The following is a 22,471-nucleotide window of genomic DNA, read 5'->3' as shown; positions in this document are numbered from 1 at the left end:
CGTCTTCCTTCTGCTCTCTGCTGCTCTGGCGACGCCCACGCACTTCCTGACTGCAGTGACTCAGCACACACGCTGCTGAAAGAGGATTAGACTCTCTCCCCTGCTCCAGCAATGGTAAGTGGACTTTATTTGCTAAATTACACACTACACAAACACTACATACACACTACACTACATTGTATAGATCTGTACACAGTTACACAATCATTTTAGTAAAGATTTTTTTTTTTTTTTTAATTTTTTTTGGAAAGTTATGTACACTTATTTGCACTTATTTCACACTTATATACACACTGTCACACCACTTTTAGAAGTGTATACACATGTATACACAAAAAACTCACAAAGAGGGATTTTTTTTTTTTTACTTTTTCATTTTACTAATTTGTGTTTTTTTACCCCTAAAAACCATTTGTTTTGGCAGCATGACTATTGGGTAATTGATTTTGGCCACTAATTATGCTGTTGGATCAGTAATTTTGTTATTTCATTGATTTACACAATTTTTGTGGTTTTATTGCAATTTTATCCCTGCATTATTTTTCCTTATGTATCTTTAGTATAGTTTTGCTGTTTGGTGCTTTGGTATAGAATGATAGATTTTACTTTGTTTGATCCGTCAGAATATGTACTTTCCAAAAATGTATGCTGTTCTGGGGGCTTTTTACAGTTTGGGGGTCTTACAACACATAACGCAAAGTTGGGGTACTGTTTTCAGCAGCTTAGTTGGCTAGTGTGAAAATTCATATGCATGTTTTTCATTTGGGGTCCGTACACACCACATACTTGGGTAAATCTATGCATATTGGGCATCAAGCTATTCATCAGACCTCTGACGTCCATATTTAGGGTGATTTTTCTTTGTACGTAAAACATTGTGTGCGAAAAATGCGGCAAACTGCAGCATTTTTAGGCAATTTTCAGAAATGTTGTAAAAACCTCTAAGTTTAGAAAAGCTTTGCAGTTTGGTAGTTTGGTGTAGAAAGACGTCTTTATCTTTGTTGGATTCGTCAGAATGTTTACTTTCCAAAAACATATGGTTTTGGGGGGTCTTTGCTGTTCGGAGGGTCTTGAGGCACATAATATGAAGTCAATGGTCTATGTTCACAGAAGGCGAATCGGCAGCGGAGAAAACTCATATGCACTATTTTTATTTGGGGTCTGCACATGCCAGCTGCCTTGGTGTATCTATGCATATTGGGCATCAAACTGTTCAGTTGTCCCTTGGCATCAGTATTTATGTTATTTTACAATTGTATGCAAGAAATTGGGTGAGATAAATGTGGCCAATTGCAATATTTTTAGGCGATTTTCAAAAATGTAAAAACCGTTGCTTTTATCGCCAAATTTAGGAAAGACTTGCGACTTGGTACTTTGGAGTACAAGGACATGTATACCCAATTTAGATTCCTGGGAATGTGTACTTTCCGAAAATATATGGTTTTCTGGGGTGAACTTACTTTTTTCTACATTTGCCCCCCTCAAAACAATATAAATGTGTTGATTTTGCAGTATCTGAAATGACAGACCATATGGGGGTCTTATTTTGGGGCCCCTATATGCCACATGCTTAGGTACACCTATACATATTGGGCATCAAACTGTTCAGAGGACCCTAAGCTTTCATATTTGGGGTGATTTCTCTTGATACCTAAAAGTATGTGGGTAATACGATGCTGCAGGGTAGAAATTTTGAGGTGATTTTTGGAAATGTCAGCGAAATCACCACATTTAGGAATGATTTGCAGCTTGGTACTTTGTAGTACAAAGACATGCATACCCAATTTAGATTCGTGGGAATGTGTACTTTCCGAAAATATATGGTTTTCTGGGGTGAACTTACCCTTTTCTACTTTTGCCCCCCCCCAAAACGATGTAAATGTCTTGATTTTGCAGTATCTGAAATGACAGACCATATGGGGGTCTTCCTTTTGGGGCCCTTATATGCCACGTGCTTGGGTACACCTATACATATTGGGCATCAAACTGTTCAGAGGACCCTAGGCTTTCATATTTGGGGTGATTTCTCTTGATACCTAAAAGTATGTGGGTAATACGATGCTGCAGGGTAGAAATTTTGAGGTGATTTTTGGAAATGTCACCAAAATCACCACATTTAGGAATGATTTGCAGCTTGGTACATTGGAGTACAAAGACATGCATACCCAATTTAGATTCGTGGGAATGTGTACTTTCCGAAAATATATGGTTTTCTGGGGTGAATTTACCCTTTTCTACTTTTGCCCCCCCCCCAAACAATGTAAATGTCTTGATTTTGCAGTATCTGAAATGGCAGACAATATGGGGGTCTTCTTTTGGGGCCCCTATATGCCACGTGCTTGGGTACACCTATACATATTGGGCATGAAACTGTTCAGAGGACCCTAAGCTTTCATATTTGGGGTGATTTCTCTTGATACCTAAAAGTATGTGGGTAATACGATGCTGCAGGGTAGAAATTTTGAGGTGATTTTTGGAAATGTCACCAAAATCACCACATTTAGGAATGATTTGCAGCTTGGTACATTGGAGTACAAAGACATGCATACCCAATCTAGATTCATGGGAATGTGTACTTTCCGAAAATATATGGTTTTCTGGGGTGAACTTACCCTTTTCTACTTTTGCCCCCCCCCAAAACGATGTAAATGTCTTGATTTTGCAGTATCTGAAATGACAGACCATATGGGGGTCTTATTTTTGGGGCCCCTATATGCCACGTGCGTGGGTACACCTATACATATTGGGAATGAAACTGTTCAGAGGACCCTAGGCTTTCATATTTGGGGTGATTTCTCTTGATACCTAAAAGTATGTGGGCAATACGATGCTGCAGGGAAGATATTTTGAGGTGGTTTTTGGAAATGTCGCCAAAATCACCAAATTTAGGAATGGTTTGCGGCTTGGTACTTCGGAGTACAAAGACATGCATACCCAATTTAGATTCGTGGGAATGTGTACTTTCCGAAAATATATGGTTTTCTGGGGTGAACTTACCCTTTTCTACTTTTGCCCCCCCAAAACAATGTAAATGTCTTGATTTTGCAGTACCTGAAATGACAAACCATATGGGGGGGGTCTTAATTTTAGGGCCCTTATATGCCACATGCTTAGGTACACCTATACATATTGGGCATCAAACTGTTCAGGGGACCCTAGGCTTTTATATTTGGGGTGATTTCTCTTGATACCTAAAAGTATGTGGGTAATACGATGCTGCAGGGTAGAAATTTTGAGGCGGTTTTTGGAAATGTCGGCAAAATACCAAATTTAGGAATGGTTTGCGGCTTGGTACTTTGGAGTACAAAGACATGCATACCCAATTTAGATTCCTGGGAATGTGTACTTTCCGAAAATATATGGTTTTCTGGGGTGAACTTACTTTTTTCTACTTTTGCCCCCCCCCAAAACAATGTAAATGTGTTGATTTTGCAGTACCTGAAATGACAGACCATATGGGGGTCTTCCTTTTGGGGCCCCTGTATGCCACGTGCTTGGGTACACCTATACATATTGGACATCAAACTGTTCAGAGGACCCTAGGCTTTCATATTTGGGGTGATTTCTCTTGATACCTAAAAGTATGTGGGTAATGCGATGCTGCAGGGTAGATATTTTGAGGTGATTTTTGGAAATGTTGCCAAAATCACCAAATTTAGGAATGGTTTGCGGCTTGGTACTTTGGAGTACAAAGACATGCATACCCAATTTAGATTCGTGGGAATGTGTACTTTCCGAAAATATATGGTTTTCTGGGTTGAACTTACCCTTTTCTACTTTTGCCCCCCCCCAAAACGATGTAAATGTCTTGATTTTGCAGTACCTGAAATGACAGACCATATGGGGTCTTCCTCTTGGGGCCCCTATATGCCACGTGCGTGGGTACACCTATACATATTGGGCATCAAACTGTTCAAAGGACCCTAGGCTTTCATATTTGGGGTGATTTCTCTTGATACCTAAAAGTATGCGGGCAATACGATGCTGCAGGGTAGATATTTTGAGGTGGTTTTTGGAAATGTCGCCAAAATCACCAAATTTAGGAATGGTTTGCGGCTTGGTACTTTGGAGTACAAGGACATGCATACCCAATTTAGATTCGTGGGAATGTGTACTTTCGGAAAATATATGGTTTTCTGGGGTGAACTTACCCTTTTCCACTTTTGCCCCCCCCAAAACGATGTAAAAGTCTTGATTTTGCAGTATCTGAAATGACAGACCATATGGGGGTCTTCCTTTTGGGGCCCCTATATGCCACGTGCGTGGGTACACCTATACATATTGGGCATCAAACTGTTCAGGGGACCCTAGGCTTTCATATTTGGGGTGATTTCTCTTGATACCTAAAAGTATGCGGGCAATACGATGCTGCAGGGTAGATATTTTGAGGTGGTTTTTGGAAATGTCGCCAAAATCACCAAATTTAGGAATGGTTTGCGGCTTGGTACTTTGGAGTACAAAGACATGCATACCCAATTTAGATTCGTGGGAATGTGTACTTTCGGAAAATATATGGTTTTCTGGGGTGAACTTACTTTTTTCTACTTTTGACCCCCCCAAAACGATGTAAATGTCTTGATTTTACAGTATCTGAAATGACAGACCATATGGGTGTCTTCCTTTCGGGGCCCCTATATGCCACGTGCTTGGGTACACCTATACATATTGGGCATCAAACTGTTCAGAGGAACCTAGGCTTTCATATTTGGGGCGATTTATCTTGATACCTAAAAGTATGTGGGTAATACGATGCTGCAGGGTAGAAATTTTGAGGTGATTTTTGGAAATGTCGCCAAAATCACCAAATTTAGGAATGGTTTGCGGCTTGGTACTTTGGAGTACAAAGACATGCATACCCAATTTAGATTCGTGGGAATGTGTACTTTCCGAAAATATATGGTTTTCTGGGGTGAACTTACCCTTTTCTACTTTTACCCCCCCAAAACGATGTAAATGGCTTGATTTTGCAGTGTCTGAAATGACAGACCATATGGGGGTCTTCCTTTTGGGGCCCCTATATGCCACGTGCGTGGGTACACCTATACATATTGGGCATCAAACTGTTCAGAGGACCCTAGGCTTTCATATTTGGGGTGATTTCTCTTGATACCTAAAAGTATGTGGGCAATACGATGCTGCAGGGTAGAAATTTTGAGGTGATTTTTGGAAATGTCGCCCAAATCACCATATTTAGGAATGGTTTGCTGCTTGTTATTGTGGAGTACAAAGACATGCATACCCAATTTAGATTCGTGGGAATGTGTACTTTCCGAAAATATATGGATTTCTGGGGTGAACTTACTTTTTTCTACTTTTGACCCCCCCCAAAACGATGTAAATGTGTTGATTTTGCTGTACCTGAAATGACAGACCATATGGGGGTCTTCCTTTTGGGGCCCCTGTATGCCACGTGCTTGAGTACACCTATACATATTGGGCATCAAAGTGTTCAGAGGACCCTAGGCTTTCATATTTGGGGTGATTTCTCTTGATACCTAAAAGTATGTGGGTAATACGATGCTGCAGGGTAGAAATTTTGAGGTGATTTTTGGAAATGTCACCGAAATCACCACATTTAGGAATGATTTGCAGCTTGGTACTTTGTAGTACAAAGACATGCATACCCAATTTAGATTCGTGGGAATGTGTACTTTCCGAAAATATACGGTTTTCTGGGGTGAACTTACTTTTTTCTACTTTTACCCCCCCCAAAACGATGCAAATGTGTTGATTTTGCAGTATCTGGAATTACAGAACTGATAGCTCAAATGAGGTGTCTACATTTTAGGGCCCCTATATGCCACATGTTTGGGTACACCTATATATATTGGGCATCAAATTGTTCAGCGGACCCCAGGCTTTCATATTTGGGGTGTTTTACATTGATACCTAATGATTTGTGGGAGATATGATTCTGTTGATTGGAAGCTTTGAGGTAATTTTTCAAAAAATTCACCAATTTCTATAAAACATTATAACTTTAGGAAACAATTGCAACTTGGTAGTTTGGAGTACAACGATATATTTACCCATTTTTGATTCACCAGAATCTGTTCTTTCTAATAATGGGTAGTTTTCTAGGGTAAACCTACTGTTAGTGGAATGTTTGGCCTTGAAAGCAGAAGTATGCCGTTTGGGGAGCGGAGCTTTGGAAATTTGGTTGTGTACTGCTTGTAGATTTTGATCTATACAAGTGAGAAATCTCCATAAAACTATATATATTTGGTATTGCCGCGTTCAGGAGACATAGACCTTTCCAAATAGGCTGTGTTCTCATACATAAAGTAAATGATGTTTCTGATATATGTGATTGTTCTTTGTGAAACATGATTTTTTTCATTTTATTGGACACTTAGAAGCCAATATTTTTTTACAGAAGTAGAATTACACCAAAATTCCTGCATATTTTGAAAGTTCAGGTTGTCCTGAAAAAAACAATATATTGTTTTGCTGGGTAAACTAAAAGACCGCCCCAGGAAAGGCCCTTAAAGTGAAAGAGTGCAAAATATCTAAAAACTGCTTGGCAGTAGATGTTCGCATCTAGGACAAAACGGCTGGCAGGTAAAGGGTTAAGGCACTAATAGGGAATATAATAAAACTCGCAAGCAAAACAATTTGTACAAATAATAAAAATTCATATTTAGCAATGTAATACTCTTCCTTAATCTTTCATTTCATTGCGAATCTTAATTGTGCATTGCGAATTTTAATTGTGTATTGCCCACTTTTAAGAAGTGCTTGAAGGTGTCATCATCTTTTGGAGCAAGCATAACAACTTTTCCAGTAAGAAGTTTTATAACATCCACTGCGCACTGTGAATGTAAAGCTAGGACAATGGAAACCCTTTTAACACTGGGGGTGATGTACAATATTAGCCATTAAGAGCCTCTTTATTTTATTTGCCTGGTCAACTGGAATGTACAAAAATACTGATTACTCCGCCTACTTAAAAAGTGCAGTCAGTTGGGGAGTGAGTGGAACATAATACTTCTAGTGCAAAGAGGGGTCCCAGTTGTCAAGGCAGTCAGGGCATTTATAGGGAGCTGACCCTGTATCTATGATAAACATACTGCACATTGTTGTATGGTGCTAAAAATACAGGTTTCATGCATTTCGCTCTTGTGAATGTATTGAAAATACTCCAACTACGTAGGTCAATGTCATACATTCAGGATATTGCTGAACACCAGGAAACTGATTTAACTTTCAGTGGGATTTAATCTGTAAGCGTTATTACTGTATTTGTTATTACTGTATTTGTTATTACTGTATTTGTTATTACTTCATACGTTCATAAAAGTGATAATAGCAGGTGTTTCTTCCAGAGGATTCTTGTTAAGTGGTAACATAGGCTTAAACAAATTCCGATAAATGCAACAGAAATTCCCTTCCAGTGTTTACTACATTGTTTTAGAGGTGCTAATCCTTTGAGACGTATCATATGTGTCAGTTTCTGTGAAGGGCATCATTTCTATGTAGTGATAATATATGAAACAATTCGCATGTTTCAATGTAATTTAATACAATGATTTGTAGCAGTGCCGTTTGTTGTGTCCTTTAATAGCTGTCTCTGCAGCATTCCCGCAGAATGATAAAGGAAAATCAATGGCTGATTTAACTGGTTGAACCATGATTTATTATTTTCAGTGTTAGTTTAATAATAGTTATTTTAATCTCTTGACCGTCACTGTTATTTGCAAGAGCATAATGGTGGTTAAAATGTCCCATGTACTATAAATAGGTTTTAAATACTGCAATGTCCCCTGTCTGTCACAGTTTTATTATTATTATTATTATTATTATTATTATTATTATTATTATTATTATTATTATTATTATTATTATTATTATGGTTTACAGACATGGAGAACTAAATACTTGATTTTGTTTAACAGGTCTCTATGGCTTTAAGAAAATAAATACTGAAAATGATCTTTATCATAAAAATACAAAACATAATTAAAGAGAAACATAATACAAGTGGGAAACTATGGTCTCCAGAAATATATGTTCTCAAACAACCATACAGCTCATTTGCTCAATGCTGTAATTGCCAGTGGGCTTTCCTCTCTTTAGTCAATTAACTAAGAGCAGTGTAAGTACAGTGTAATTTACAATTGCCCTCTCTGCAGCAAGAGAAGATATCTAACCGATTTTATAGAATTGTTTAGCTGTCAGTATTCTTTTACAACAAAAGTAATATTTTTTTAGTTTTTCATATTACAAATCAATTCATAAACTTTAAGTTTAATATGAACATGTTGATTTGTTAATTTATTCTAAACTTGACTCAGTATCAATAGAAAGTCACCCAATTTTATTTATTTTAACTGAGTGCTGTGAATATACCCAGTTTGCACATACTGTAGGTAGAAAGTGTAAAGGGATGATCACCATATGTAATAGGGTATGTCATTCTCAAAGAATGAACTTCTATTCTGTTGAAGTCCTGTATTTTGGCAAAAGTACTGGACATGTTTAAATGGCCTTCTCACTCATACCAGAAAGTCCAAATTTATGGAATTTCACTGTACATACAAAGAAAAATTGTGACTCATATATGTCAGTTATTTCTAGTGTTTCACATTACACTTTACTTACTAATGACAGTTGTCCACTGCTCAGGTTAAAATATGTCTCTATAATGAGGCCATGCATTCTGGGACTTTTTCTAAAGGGATTATAGCAATAAAGAAGAGCTCTGGGTGAGTATTCTTCAGGTTTCAGATAACATTACACCAGTGGAACAATATACAAGATGGGTTATGGGAATGTATGTGTTCTTTGATCTCATTCTTTCCTGGGAGCCTTTACCCACAGGCATGGAGGGCTTTAATGCAAAAATATAAAAGATCAAGAATAGCGATGGGGGGCGAATTTGCGCCGTTTTGATGAAAAACGCATTTTTTGGATGCCGACGTCGTTCTTTTTGGACGCCGGTGCACATTCGCCTGTGAAAATGCGGCGAAAATGAGCCGGCGTCCAAAAAACCGGATGCCGGCATCGATTTTTTTTTACACCGGCGAATTTTCCCCAGCGAGTTTTCGCGCCCGTTTCGCAAATTTATTCGCCGGCACCGAATCATGCAAATTCGCTGCAAATTATTCGCCCATCACTAATCAAGAACTATTATTGCTCTGCATTCAGTGTTAGTCACCAACCTTGTGGGTACAGCCTTGCATGAATAAATGAAATCAACTAGCATGTGGGAAAACAAATAGAGCTGCGTCTCTCAATAAATGCATTAAGAAATGCTTACGTGAATGTACCCTATGGGGAATATTTCTGAAGATGTGTAAAAAAACAGCATTGAAATGCATCAAACATCTTGACACCCTAACACTATGATACACTGTGTAATAAAAAGAAGATGAACCGGCACTACGGACTCCATGCAAGTGGGACAACCTCCGTGTGTTTATTAACGTTTCGGGGGTGTGCCCCATCGTCAGCCAAAATGGGGCACGGTCCCAAAATTTTACTTTGAATAAACACTCAGGGCTTGTCCCGCTTGCATGGAGTCCGTAGTGCCAGCTCATCTTCTTTTTATTACTAATAATTGAGGGTGCCGATCCCTGAGACTGCGCACCGGACCTACTCGTGTTCCAGAGACCAGGGTGTGCTGGTGGGTTCTTGTGTTTCACACTGTGTAATATCATATGTATTTATAAAGCTGTGTAAAGCTGTGTAAAAACAGGGATACACCCTTTTGCTTCTGTGATTGTGATGCATAAGTCAATTCATACACCAGGAAAATAATTTTAATAATATGGCAGTTGTTTTACACTAACTTTTACCCTTTTTGTGGCTGTATGAATATCCCTATGTATTAAACTTTGACTAAATCCTGAATTTGTCTGGATTTAAACTGTCTTCTTTGGGGAGAAGAAGTACTTTAATTTCTCACCCCGGGAACAAAATAACTGAGAAACTGCCCCAAGTCATTAACTGCCTGCTGTGTATAGCAACAGTCTATACAATGAAGGGAAGTGGACAACTACAGACTATTGTGCAAAAATAACAAATACTGTTCAGTAAAACAAAACAACAACAAAAAAAATGTTGGTGATTCTCAAAGGGGTAGGAAAACTACTGGCAGGAGGTCCCCTGCTTAACCAAACACAAATAAAAAAACTCCCACATTATATAACTTACAAGAGGCATCCCCATATATCAGCCCAACAATTAGGTCAACCATATTACTGCAACTGCATGACTTGCAATTTCTTTCTAAAAGAAGTCCACTCATGCTCAAAAATTGATAAATGTTATTAAATAAATCGGAAAGAATACACAATTAGAGAATGACAGTAACATTTACACTATTTACCAACACACAAACATATGGATTTGTTGGGATTATTATATGACACTTTCAAAAGGAGCAGTCTAAAGCTTTAATAGAGGGATGTCTTTAGCAACTTAGCAAACTTATGAGGAATACTGAATCTTTTTCCTTATTTGCAAAATATTTTTCTATTCTAGAAAATTGGATGAAAAATTTGAAAAAATCTTGAAAATCAGATTTTTGACGATTTTTTCCCGCAAACAAAATTTTTGGGAAAGTATATTAGTAAATAAGCCCAAAAAACCTGTGCAAATTTGGTCTGAGTTTTTTTCAGAAAATATTGAAATAAATTTAGACTTTGATACATAACCCCCTTTGTGTGTTATTAAAACTAATATTAATACATTGTTATGTGAGCAAGTCTTGCATGACTTTCCATTAACTACTTTTATTTCTTTTCCCCAGCAGTGGTTCCAACACAAAACATAAAAATATTGTGTAAGAGTCACAACATGCATGGGAGATTATATTTTATTGTATATACGTATCACAAATGTATGCAGTGCATAAACACAAACAGGGGTACACTTAATAACATCAAGGAGGATTTCAGTAGTGAGAAGAGAAAGAAAAATCACCTTTTTTGATTTAGCCCAAGGTCAAAAGCTGCTAGAAGGGAGTATAGTGAAATGGGCAGTAATCTGTAATATGTTTTAGGAAACATGGTCAGTGGAATTATAGAAAAGCATAGCATGAGACAGGCACAATCTGCAACAACATGAAGACATTTAGAACAAGCTTCTTTTAAAACATATTAGCATCTTTCAATGTGTAAACTCTGACATTGATGTGTTGTGCCTAGTGTCTATTGCTCCTATCACTTGTAAAAAAGGTGCTAGTTAAACACTGTACTGTACACTTAGGGGCAAATTTACTTAAGGTCGAATATCGAATATAGTCGAAGGTCGAAGTAGCCCATTCGATGGTCGAAGTAGCCAAAAAAAAACATTCGAAATTTGAAGTTTTTTTTCCTCTATTCCTTGAGCTAAGTAAATGGGCCCCTTACCATTGAACAGAGAGGAAGGGCTCATTTACAAATGCAAGTGCAATGTATAAGGATACTGAATGTCCCCTAAGTAGAGTGTGCCACAACTTGCAAGCAATTTACCTGTGCATACAGCAGTCTTATTAGTGTCCATTTAAGCTAATGGCATAAATGCTTGCTGTACTAGGAACTGCAAAACAGCTCAATTCATTAGATGTAAGGGTGCGAGTACAACACAGAAAGGGACCCCTATAAGTATCACCAATCCAGGATTTGGCCAAGATTCTGTCTTTTTCAGCAGCCAAACTGAATCCGAATCCGAAATATCCCTAAATGTCAAAAGAGCAGTATATTGTGTATGTGTGTGTATTTGTGCTTCTAAGTCACATCAAGGATCTAATAAATGTTCAATGTTTTTCTTGACTGAAATAAACAGCTTTCCATGTGTGCCAGATGTATCAATAGGCCTAATTCAGTTGTACATAGGCCACACTGATAAGATATATAAAAAAAAGTTTTATGGGATAGTACTGTTAGTGCTGGAGTGTTTACGTATTATATTCATTTCCATTGCAATATAGAAAAAAAACTTTGCTAATACTGTATAGGGATAAACCTTTTAGGATTTCTAGACTTTAATATTTCAGCGAGTGTTAATGGATTAATTCTTCCATTCTATAAACCTGATTCTGTTAGGAAAGAAGGTTACAAAAGAGCTTCTGAGCCTTTGCACAAGGGGATTTCTAAAATCCTATTCATATTGAAATGTCACAGCATTAAATAATTTCCATCCTTAGTGTGACCATTTCCCTTCTTTTCTATTTTGTTTGTTTTGTCTTTTTTTCCCTTTAATTGAAGGCATGCCAGACAGGGTAATGTACCTGTTCCTCTATTCATTAACAAGTATAGTTTCCCTTTAAAACACTAACAATGACATTTATTTCAAAGTAAGTTTATGTTTGCTTTTTTGTAGATTGGCAGTAGATGGTTTAGGAATCCTTTTCTGTGTTTGTGTCTTAAGGCTGTCATTTGTGAACATCTTCTTGCAGATTTTTAAGTATGTACAATATGGAAATGAGATTAACCTATTGATACACAATGTGACAAATACAAATCAGTATCAGGTCATTGGTATTATTTTTAGTTTCATGCACATGATAAAATTGTGGCAAAGGCATATTTATCTATCTAATAATAAGTCTGAATTTATATTCTTTTGGAGATAGCCTTGGGTATCTAATTAATGCACAGCAATTAAGGCTCATCTGAATTTGGAAACAGTAAAAGTCATCTGTTCTTGCCAAGTTTGATATTTGTATCTTATTTATAGGACAAGGCATATTGTAAATGTTTTAGCTTGGGATACACTGTATGCAATCTTAATAAAAAGCCTCAGGGCAGGACATACATAACCAAAAAGAAGAAAATTATAAATCCAGATAGATGTTTATCTCTCAGTGGAGTGCATTGGAATGTTATATCTGCCCAACTAATTGATAATTATTTAATTAGCAAATTACAATGATAATGGGATTTTACCCCCACCAATTCATTATGTCTGCAGAAAAGTATGAGTAGATTACCTTATGAGCTAATACTATTTTTTATAGCTGAAATGTTCTGCAACATGAAGAACGACAATATATCTAGTGTGCTTTTGTGAGTTTATTCTTGTTTAAAAAGAGTGTGTTATATATAGCTGCTGAAAGCTGACCTCTCAGAAATCTAGATTTTATAATAAATATATGGGGAATGTAATATGTTTCGTTAGAACAAAAAATATTCGCAAACACCTTTGTGAACATTAGTGACCATGTTTGCACAATTTTTGCCTGATTAAAAACCTCAATGACCAAATTACTTTTGCAAATGTTAGCAGTGTATGTAATAAAATTTTGCCGTTGCAAACCATTTATTGAAACAAAATATTTAACGAAATGCCAGAGCAGGTGTTGAAGGTTCGCAATGCGCAATTAATATTTACAATGCAATAAAATGGCTAATGAAGAATATAACATTGCAACAGGCAAATATTTGTTTGCAAAGTTTTGCTCTTTGCGAATTTTATTACATTTCCCCCTTAGAATCTAAGGGGGTTATTTACTAAGCTCCGAATACCCAAATTTCCCGGAAATCCAAAAATGTTGTGATTTTTGTGTTATAATAGGCTTTTAAAAAAAATCAAAAAATTTTCTGAATTTATTAAACCCAGAGGGCTAAAAAGCCCGAATATAAAAACACGGCATCTCATCTCAAACCTGTCGAGGTTGTATAAAAGTCAATGGGAACAGTCCCATTGATTTTTGGTTGCGTCAGGGGTTTCTGGAAATTTCACAATATTTTGCGGAGCTTTCGGGTGGAAAAATTGTGAAAATTGGGCCTTTTCCCGCAAAGGTAATTTTAGGGAAAATATAATAATAAATAAGCGTTAAACGGGTTAGATCGGAGTTTATAGCGCCGATATTGAGATAAATTCAGACCTTGAGAAATAACCCCCTAAAACTAATTTTTTAAACAATGGGTCTGACTAAGATATGGCGCAAATACCAATTTGCAGTACAATAAAACGAGTGAAGGCATATCCCAAAGGTCAGTTGTGATGGTATTTGCGATGAACACTTTGTTTGCTGTCATGGAACTATAGTAAAAAGACTGATAGACTGATTTAATGTATTCTGGTACTGATTTTTTTTTGTCAGGCATGCATTCAAAGGAAAATTCTGAATTTCGCCAAACAGCAGCAAAAATAATATCTCAGAGATAGAGTCACTTCCACAATCCTAAATAATGAGACATCACTAAGGAGACATAGTGATGGGTGATTCTGGCCCATTTCACTTTCACTTTTTGAAACCAAGGGGAAATTCACAACAATGAAAAGCACATTGAAGTCAACAATCATTCTTTTTTTTTGTTTTGTTTTTTTTTTTGCTGTGACTTTTTCCATGCAAAATACATCTATAAGTCTTTTTTTCCGCCACTGCCATTTTTTTTGCCACAACTGCTTTTATTTTTTATTTTTGGCAACTTTTTCTGCACAGACTACATTGCCATCTATGTACATTTTTTTGCATTGACTTTTTCACATTATATATTTTAGGGCCTGTGAGCAGTTCCAAAAAAATATTTATCGGAAAAAAATGTAAAACTTAACAACAAACCATAGTGGTGAAAAAAATGTGCTCATCAGTATTTACCAACCAAAAAAGCCAGCCATTGAAATTACAATAAATGGGGATATGTAGCTTATATTATATGCTTGCAATTTCATTATCATCTCATACATAAGAAATTTCTTCTATAGCTTAATGTAGGAGAGCAGATGAATGAGCAGTAAAACTGTGTTCATGTTCACAATTCTCTAGTAAGACAAACAGATCAGCTTCAGAATGTAGGATAGACTTAACACTGGCATATAGGGATTTTATTATCTGGTCAATTATTTAATAAATGTATTGTTGGATGAAAACAACCTCACTTTACTGCAGGTCTAACATTTTTCTACCTGTGCCCTTTGTACAATATGCAGGGGTCTTACCAAATTTTGGATTGTTACTAAAGGAATTATCCCAACATTAAAAAAAATTGATAATAAATTATTATAGTATAGTGAGAATCGGTCATTGATAACTACCCATTATTTACACTTCAACCCAAAAGTAAATTTGAAAGCAACACAGCACAACATAAATAAAAACAAATAATGTACAGAGGATGAATAAATTAGTACAAAAAATAAGATATTTCAGTTATGAAAATAGACTGTCCAAGCTGGATGAGCATACATTACAGAATAGAAGCCTAAGGGAAGATATGATTGCTTTATAGAATTATGTAAAGAGGACATACAAAGAACTGTCTGGGAAAATGTTCATTAATTGATTTTCCCAGAGGACAAGAATGTGATTGGAAGAAAAGAGCTGTCATCTTTACTAGTCAGAGTAATACAATCATTAAATTCATTTACTGATTCGGTTGTATTGGCTGTCCTGATAAAAAAAAATTTGATATTTTCATAAGAAAATCCAAAAAGTAACATAGTTTTGATATTGATTTTGGAGTGTTAATCTAATGATCAGTACAACAGCTGTTTTAAAGTCAGGAATAAACTTGTTCTCATATGCAATAGAGGATTTTGCACCATTTGATTTTCAAATGACCCTTGATTTCAGGTTCTCCTTTGTTTACATATTTTCTTTTACATCCGCTATGAAATTACAACACATTTACAAAAAGGAAAAATTAATAAACAAATTATATTGTAAATAAAATATTATCAAATATTTACTTTTTTTTAGATATAGTCCATTTTTTTCCAGGGAACATCGTTTATTACACTTCCACTGATGTCAGACAGATCAGTAGAAATAAAAAACAGTACCACATTTATTTGATTTACAGTAAGTTAATGCTAGTGTTTAACATATGTTATATTTCATAGAGTCTAGACACTTTGGGGCAGATTTATCAAGGGTCGAAGTGAATTTAAGGGAATTTTTGAAGTAATAAAATTCGAAATTCGTAGTAACATTTTTGGATACTTCGACCATCGAATAGGATACTACGACTACTACGATACTACGAAGTACTGTCTCTTTAAAAAACTTCGACTTCAATACTTCACAAAATTAAACCTGCCGAAGTGCTATGTTAGCCTATGGGGAGTGTATAAAGGATGAATGCTTTGAAATATACCATGGTATTTGATTCTAATTGTATACCATGTTTTGATGTAAAGCATCTTTTTTTATAATTTGCTTTATTGCTAGTGGGAGATACTTACATATGAGTTAAATTACATACAAACATATATGTATATCATCAATTGCTGATTTTTAGTCTTAGAAGTTCAAAGTGACAGTTAATTTTCCTGTGAAAGAGACATAACAAAGGTGAAGAGGATCAAATTTTTTTATGACTCTATCAAATACATTGTGATTATAAGACTACATTAATAAAGCATCGGACTACATTTTTAAAAAAGAAATATTTCAGATAAAAGAAAATAATACTGTACAAGAGTGATAGGTTAAGAGTCATCGTAATTTGCAAAAACTAAATCTCTCTCTCTCTCTCTCTCTCTCTCTCTCTCTCTATATATATATATATGATATGCTACTTTTCTATAGTTCTTTTATAATTAATAATAAGCATAATGTTGTGGGCTAATGGCTGGATACATCATGTGGGCACTATATTTGGCTCAGGCCTGTTTTACCAAGAAAATTATTAAATCTAAAAAAAAATATGTACAAAGCAAAAAAAAAAAAAAAATTGCTTTGCCTACAAGAGGCACTTAAGGAGAAAAGGGTGTTTTATCCAAAACTAGATGGAGTTATTTTCCAATGATAGCATAGAGATATGTGCAGCAGCCATCAAATGGTATATCTATTGCTGAACACAAAAACACAGATATTTCAATTACACAGGGAAACAACACTTCGGAGCAGACCATGTTCAGAGTGTTGATCTCCTTGTTTCTTTGGAGAATCCTATCTCAGGTCTCGTGCATGCTGGTACACTAAAACAACTTACTTGATGCCTTGAATCCATTTTTCATGCCTAAAACCAGCTTTCTGAACAGCATTTTATTGGTATAATGTGTGTAAATCCTTCTTCTACTGGTTGGTCCTTTAAAAGTTTCTCTTCAAGACCCACTGCTTCAACCACTCCTCCAGAAACACTCAGGCTTATGCAGATTTGTGTACTAAGACTAAGGGGGGTATTTATTAAAAAAAAAATTATCATTATTTTACAAATAAAATTCAACCTAATTCCAACAATTATTTGGCTTAATTTACTTTAAAAATTGTATTTGTGGGAAAAGGATCAACAAAAATTTTGAATGAAAATCAGTGTGAAGCAGTCCAAAACCCTTGAAAATACTGAAGGCAAAACCATCTTCCAATTATAAAAGGGACATCTGTCATTGACTTTTACATCGAGAGGTTTTAGTTGGGAAAAAATCCAATGTTTTTCTTTAAAAATTCAATTGTCCCCTTAAAAACTCAGCCAGAAAAATGTCAGTGAAGGGGGTTGTGGGGGAATTTTGTGAGTTTTGTTTTCTATATTTTTTATTTCCTGTATGTAGACCTGCACAGAAATATCTTTATATTATACAGTGTTTTCCAATGGAGATTATGCATACGTTGTGATGGTGATTTGCCCTTCTTTTACAGAATTGTATATGAATATATTTTGCATTTTGTATTAAAAAAGGACAAGCTAATTAAGGAGACTCCTTTAAAAAGGGGAGAGAGAAAACAGAATGAATCTTACAGCACCAACGAGACCAACCTGTCATGAAACAAAGTGATTGTCATATCCCAAGTCTATGTAAGGAAATTTAAAAGTTTTATCATAAAAACTCACCCACTTTCGATCCACTTTTCGATTTTTAGAATCGTATTAATCAATGTGTGAAAGTTAGAGTTCACTATTTGATAAATACAATTGAAAAAATACTGTAGGAATTAATAGAATGTAATGGGAATTTTGTTGTGGTGAGCTCTAATCTCTCCTTTTGATAAAGTTGTCCCTAAATGACAGGGCAGAAAATTATCAAAGGGAAAAGTGATGCAATGAGCTATAATACTTAAGAGAAACTTCAGATAATTTATTTTTCCTTCTACTAAAAATGGGGGTTTTCCCATTGAAAACTTCAACCAGAAAAAAATGGACTTTAATTAAAAAAAAAAAACACCATAGATATCGGGCCCCTGCAGGAATTCCTGTCTAAACTCTCTAATGCCTCACTTCCTTTTAAATTTGAGTTTTTCGAGAGACAACTTGATCAAATCGAGTTTTTGAGCATCAATTTGAAAAAGTCACATGATTCGAATTGACGCTTGATTTTGTTGCAACAAATTTATTGAGAACTTTTATTAGTAAATAAAAGAGATTCGGGTTTGGGAGTTTAGTCAAATTTTTTTTTGCTACACAGTGAGAAAAAGTCGAGTTTTAGTTAAAAAAAACCCCTAAATCTTCCAATAAAAAATAAAAGTTACAAAAAAAACCCAAGATGCACAAAATGTATGTTCAACCCAACCATTAAAATGAAGGCAAAAAAAATCGCTACAAACCCTATTTACAATATGATTTCCCAAGTTTGTGCCATAGTTTAAAAATAAAACTACAATTCAGTGAGTTCTAATGATTTCTTTCCATTTTTATGCAAACTGTAATCTACCAATCATTTACATTGGATTTGGTATAATTTTCCTCTGGGAAATATGCATCAAGCTTTTACAGAACTTAAATTCTACATTACAGTTGTTTTTTCAGTTTCAGATTGATGAAAAGCCATCAGAATGATCAAACAATATGACTTGCAGATAATGTTCAGTGAAATACATATAGATCTTTTTGTTTTTGTAGTAATTTTTTATAGGGGAGCATAAAAGTTACAGACTATTGTGTGATGCTGAATTTTAACAATTCTAACAATATCTGGAGGACAGCATATGTTCAAACACTGCTAGCACAGCCATGTTGGGCTCTGAAGTAACAAACAATCAATTAATTAATTATTTTTTGTTCAGGTAAGTTTATTAACAGGCAGCCAACTGCATTGCAAGCAAGATAACATTCACAGGTGCACTTCGCCTGGTCTGAGGTGGCGAAGTAAAGTCTGGCGCAAGAGGTAACGTTCATGAAAATCCGCAACTTAGTAAATTAGCGTAGTTACGCCCCTTCGCCAGAACGCAACTTCGTCTGGTGTAAGGGTGCGAAGTAGCGCTAGAGTAGGTCCACTTCGCTAGCGAATTTACGCCAGCACCTGTTAGTAAATGGGTGAAGTGGGAAAAAGACATCACACTGGTGAATATCGGCTAGCATTAGCCACTTCACCCTATAGTAAATTTGCCCCTATGTCTTATGTGAGCCACTGTTTAAAGTTTATAGGGAAGATAGTGAGCTAACGAGTTCAGAGTGTACTCGACAAAGGGCGTGTCTGCCCGAAACATGTAGTGGTTGTGATACACTCCGAATGAAGGAAGATTTGCAACAGAGTTCTGTTACCCCAGCGTCCTCCATTCATTTTTTGCAATAGCTTGTATATATGTTACCCTTGCAGTACAGTTGTTCTTAATCAATGGTTGCTTACACATTCTTCCACCCAGCTTCAACGGTGATTATGAAATATTACATAACTCACATAAGTTTATGATTATAAAAATTTTTTAAAAATATAAACATAATAAACTTGCTAGTTTTATGAGAGTAAACAGCTTCAAGAAAACAAAATAATAACCTATAACTAAAAGTACGTAGCTTTTTCATTAGACAAAATGAGTATAAATCAAGGCCCAGCATGGCTTCCAAAGTCAAAGCTTCCAACTACAAAGCAAATGTATGCAGAGAAATGCACAACAAAAGGCATAGCTTTTAAACCTTGAGCCGAGTTTCCATAAATGTTTCTTACAAAAGCTACTATTCTCCGTGTTAACAAAAAGTTGTGGATATGTTCTTCAGTAAATCCTCTTTTAGTCTATAATCCACCTTGTATACTTTATCTCAAGTGTGTTTTATCTGATCTAATCCTGGACTCATTCACTTGCAGATAGAAGAAACGAGATTATTATTACTAGTAATTTAGACCCTATCATTGTATTGTGAATGAGGACACCTGTGCAATACAGAATTAACTTTTAAGCCAGTAGTATTTAAAATGTATGCATGCATAAAAACATTCACATTGATGTGAATTAATGCTTGATTTCAAAATAGTGCTAACTAAATTTTGAAAAAAATGTATCTGTATGTTACCTTATATAAAGCCTATGACTCTTTCTTGGTACTTATTTTAAGCAGCTCATGATCTCCTTGGTAAGCAAAGCAAATGTCAGCTTACATATTGGAGTTTTTTATTGGCTAATTCTGTGCAACCAATCTGTGAATTTAAATTTTTAAGCAGCTTTGCAAACTGCCCATGCACAGTGCTTCCTTTATTTATCAGGCTATAAATACATGTGCCTTTAACAAGCTTATAATACACCTAGCTTTTGCTAATTGGTGAGCAGTTACACATCAGCTTTATAATCTACTTGCCATATTACACAGCAGCAATATATAAATTGCTAAAGTAGCAATTATTGTAGTCTTAAACAACTAGAATGATGGTGAATGGGATATAGATGAACATAACTGAACACAGCTTCATCAATACCTCTTCAGTCCTTGAAGTAGAAAGAAGACTCTTTAAAGAGATTTGATGTGCTGTAACGTATATAAATCTTTGGTGGTCCTCTTGGCATCCATACACTTTGGTCTAATTTTTATTGCTGGTGTCTAAATATTTCTATTTTCTTAGGGGCACATTTACCTAGGGTCGAATATAGAGAGTTAATTAACCCTCGATATTCGACCGTCGAAGTAAAATCCGTCGACTTCGAATATCAAAGTCGAAGGATTTAGTGATATTCCTACGATCGAAGGAATAACGATTCAAAGGATTTTAATCCATCGATTGAAAGATATTCCGTCGATCAGAAAATTATTAGGAAGCCTATGGGGACCTTCCCCATAGGCTAACATTGGCCTCTGTAGGTTTTAGGTGGCGAACTAGGGGGTCGAAGAATTATTTAAAGAGACAGTACTTCGACTATCGAATGGTTGAATAGCCAAACGATTTTTACTTTGAATCGTTCGATTCGAAGTCGAAGGTCGTAGTTGAAGGTCGAAGTAGCCCATTCGATGTTCGAAGTAGCCAAAAAAAAAAAACCATTCGAAATTCGAACTATTTTTCCTCTATTTTCCTTCACTCGAGCTAAGTAAATGGGCTCCTAAATGTTAACCGTTTTCCCTGGGTACAGCTAATATTAAACCTGCTGGTGGAAGTAACTTCATGACATTTAGGGAGATTTCTTACTGAAACAATTGCTCTTGCAGAAATGATTCTGAAGATGAGGAGCAGAAATAGGACAATCTGTGTAGGAAACAAGACACTTAGCAGTTACAGGAGCAGACAACCAAAAGGGATTTTTGTGGGATATAGCAGAACATGGTATAATAATAGGGACAGACATTTAATATTATATATATTAAAATTTAATTTTACCTTTCCCCAATGCTTCTCTGCATCTTTAATAGAGTGTATACCTAATATAATTAAAATAGGACCTATGACCTGGCAAAGAACTTAGAACAACAAAATAGACTTCTGCAGCAGGAGAGTGACCATTTAAGCAATACATAAATTGACAGAACACATTTGATAAATAAGGGCAAGATTTTAATGTCCTTTAGATAAATGTTTCTGCAGTACAATCCCGAATCCTCACGTATTATTGAAGTTTTTATGGCTTTTGCTTCCTCACATTTACAGGTGCACTTCAAATAATAAATTCTTCCCAATTTCCCCTAAAACTAAATATGCATGAATTTTAGACGGATTGATTTTCCCACCAACAGAGATCATTTTGAAGACCATGCCTTTTACAGGTCACTGGACCTTTAACATTTGCATGAAAAAGGGATTAGAGAGGTGAGGCTAACTTGCTTCAGCTCAACCGGTTTCCTCTCCTGAAAATGGAGAGATTACTTTCAATCCACTTAGTTCTCAGTATTCTTCGAGCAATAGCTTATGATACAAATACTTTGATAAGAATACTTGATATTAAAACAAATGGAGAAACAAGGAGAACTATTTTAGTGGCACCAAATTAGCCGCAGTGTTTCATTGGAGCCTTGATTTTGTTTTAGTCATGTGACTATTTCTATTTCCTTTCCTATCTGTGATATTTATGGGACGGAATCTTAGATACATTTTCTTGATCAGAGCTACTGTCATACAGGACCAAGACTAATTTTTCTTCTTTTTTTAGACAAGTTTGTTAAAACATGCTATATTCCTGATTGGAATGCCTGTGGTTGGTTTAACAATGAGAGTAAAAGAGAAAAGGAGGCAAAATAAATAACACAACATTATAAAAAGCGGTCTAAAATCAAATGCTTTTAAAATAAAAGGATTATGTGCTGAATGAAATTACACTGAATATTTCCAACTACACATTCCTTAATGTGCATTTATTTTATAAAAATGTAAATTCACTACTTAATATATAAATGCAATACATTGTAAACAGAAAGGAACCAGAAAGGACAAGAAAGCTAAAAGTATTAACTTCTCCACACCTTAT

The sequence above is a fragment of the Xenopus laevis genome, chromosome 5S, assembly GCF_017654675.1.
Source record: "Xenopus laevis strain J_2021 chromosome 5S, Xenopus_laevis_v10.1, whole genome shotgun sequence".
In the NCBI taxonomy this organism is placed as follows: Eukaryota; Metazoa; Chordata; class Amphibia; order Anura; family Pipidae; genus Xenopus; species Xenopus laevis.
The sequence above is the reverse complement of the archived record's forward strand: the minus strand, read 5'-3'. Positions refer to the sequence as shown.